The sequence below is a fragment of the Suricata suricatta genome, chromosome 12 (assembly GCF_006229205.1).
Source record: "Suricata suricatta isolate VVHF042 chromosome 12, meerkat_22Aug2017_6uvM2_HiC, whole genome shotgun sequence".
NCBI lineage: Eukaryota > Metazoa > Chordata > Mammalia > Carnivora > Herpestidae > Suricata > Suricata suricatta.
The window spans coordinates 96489996-96493074 of NC_043711.1; positions in this window are offsets into that span (position 1 = coordinate 96489996).

The following is a 3079-nucleotide window of genomic DNA, read 5'->3' on the forward strand; positions in this document are numbered from 1 at the left end:
GCGGCCGCGGAGGGGGCCCCCTGCCTGCATCAGTTCGTGAGACGGAGTGATCTCGATCCGCGGGCTCGGGCCCGAGGCGGCCCCCGCCGGCGGGGCCGCGCTCAGAAAGTTCTGCGGCCCCGCCCCATCGGGCTCTCCGAATCGGCCGGGGGGCTCGCCGGGGAGACTGGGGAGGGGGCTGTATGGCTTGAGGCCATAGTCCAGGACATCATCGGGGTATGCGAGTCCGGAGGGTGGGCTGGCGACCTTATGCGCATTCGGTTCTTCTGGAAAGAGAAGGGGGGGGAGGGAGGGGTCTTTTTAAGCCTCTAAAACAGAACTCCCAGGCAGAGCAATCACAGATTGGGTTTTGTCTCTTTTTTTTTCCTTTTTTAAATAATCCCCGCAGTGCCAAACCCCCAAACTGGGACCCCCTTCCCTCACTTCATCCCAGACTCCTCCAAGGCAGAGATGGAAGAGGAAAGATTTCAGCGCAGGTGCTCAGAGGATGCATGCGCCAGCCACAGGCCTGCAGGGCACAGGGGGCCAGGGACTTCCAGACTTTTGTGGGGGGGACCCCTGGAAGGAACACACTTTCTCTCACAACTCGGTTCGGCCAGATCTACTGGAGACCGAAACAAAAGCTTCCCGAAAAAATACTTACCCTTATCTCTCCCCTTGTCTGGGTTTACTGGGTTTAAATGCTGGTCGCAAGTCATTCAACAGATTTCCTGGCCCACCCATGGGGTCAGGACCCGCAGTCTGGAAACCACGGACGTAGGCTTGTTTTAACATTTTGCGCGTTTGGTGCGGCCCCGGGTTCAAATCCCAGCTGCTCACACTCAAGTGTAAATAGTGGCTTAACTTAGAACCAGGACCCCCGAGTCACATCTTATCTTGTGCCATTTTACAGATGTGGAAGCTGGGGCCCAGGGAAGGGAAGGGATGCACCCAAAGACACGGAATTAGCAGGATGAGAAATCCCACAGACAAGCCCCTGGTCCCTCAGAGAGGCAGAGCCATGGCTAGACAATCTCCCAAACTATGGAGGCAGGCGGACCGGATTTTTCTTTAGTAGTGGCCTCTGTCTCGGGCTTCTGAGCCACTGCCAGAGGGCCATGCTGGAGAGTGGATTTAGGGAGCAAAACAGCTGTTCTTCCCAGCGCCCTGGCCCCCAGCAAGCCCCTCTACTCAGCACAGCCCCTCCCCCCACCTCCCCGCCAGGGCCTGGTCCAGCCTGACACCTCTAACACGCCTCACTACACTCAATCCACAGCGAGTCCTGGTGATCCTCCCATCAAAACAGAAGCCACATTCACCCGTGTGTGCCTCTCCACCACAAGCCCCCAGCCTAAGGCGCCGGCCATCCTCTCTCACCTGGACTTGAGTCACCTCCTCCCTGGGCTCCCCGCTTCTGTCTGCACCCCCTCCCGTCCGTTGGCCACATGGTAGCCTCTTGAAACACCCATCTGCGCAACTTTAAAGGCTTCCCCCAAATGTGATCTGAAGTCCTGGATGCACTTGTCCCTGAGCCCTGGCCTGTCTCACCATCCGCACCTGCCTCTTTTGTTCCCAGCCTGACTCAGCAACAGCCCGCTGACCTCTTTGCTGTTCAAGTACTCTGGCCTTCAAGTTCTCAAGCGCCGTTCACTCTGTCGGAAACTCTCCCCCCAAGAGCGTCACACGGCTGCTTCTCTTAATTCCTTCATGTGCGTGTCCAGTCAACGCTTCCTTAGATAGGCCCGTCAGAAAGATGCCCTCCATCCCCACCCGTGTCGCTCTCTACCCCTTTTCCCTAACACCTGTTACCAGCTCACACCACATAGGTATTATCTGCTTAGGGAATCTCATCCTGACAGGTCAGGGGCAGGCCAACAGATTGTGTTTGTAAATAAAGTTTTATTGGAAGGCACCTGTCCCTGTTTATTTACATATGGTCTGTGGCTTGTTTCTGCACTACAACAGGAGGGTTGATAGGGACGCCTGGGTAGCTCAGTAGGTTGAACGTCCAACTCTGGCTCAGGTCATGATCTCACCATTTGTGAGTTCGAGCCCCGCATCAGACTCTGTGCTGACAGCTCAGAGCCTGGAGCCTGCTTCGGATTCTGGGTCTCCCTCTCTCTCTGACCTTCTCCCTCTCTTGCTTTCTTGCTCGCTCGCTCACTCAAAACTAAACATCAATAGCAAAGTTGAGAGTTGCAACACACACTCTATGGCCCACAGAACCAGAAATATTATCTGGCCCTTTATAGAAGATTGTGACCCATGTGCTAGACTCCATGCTGCACCCGTGCCGGGACCATATCTATCAAGGTTCAGCATTGTTTGCCAGACACCTAGCACAGGCTGTCCATAAACATTTGCCAAGCGAGCAAACAATGGAAGAATCATGTCCAAGGTCCAGGCAGCCAGAAATGGGACCTCTTCCTACAGTTGTGTGACTGGCCCCTTCCTTAGAGAGCTGAGATCACTGCATAGGTGACCCTCCTCCTCCTCAGTGTCCTTTCTGGGCTATTCTGGGGTAAGGGCTGCCTGGTTTAGCTGATCTGATCTCATGGGGTCCAGATGGTACACCCCCCTCCCCAGGTAAGAGTCCAGAAATGGCTTCTCACGGGCCTTGGGCTGAAGATGAACAACCTCAATTAAGCCAGCCAGGCCCTGCCTGCCACATCTAGCCTCACCTCTGTCTACTCTCCCTTGGACTCCAGCCAAACTGGCAGTCTTTCTGTTCTTAGAAAGCACCTGCCTTCTTTCTGCCTCAGGACCTTTGCATTTGCTGTTCCCTCTGCCACAACAGCTCCTCCCCCACCCCACCCACGTCCCTTCTCTACAAATCGAAAGCCACTCATTCCTTCCAGCTAAAGCGTCATGTGCTGGGGAAGCCTTCCTGATCTCCTTGGCTAGATCAGAGGCCACTCACACGTCTCTGTTCTGTCCATACACTTCCCAAAATTCCAACTGAGAAACTGTGAAGTTAGTTGGCTGTTGCCTGCCTCTCTTCCAACCTCCAGCTCCACCCCTACCAACAGGAAATTCCATAAGGGCTCTCTCACCCCCTAGGGTATTCCCAGCACCTGGACAGCCCCACCCAAAATACGTG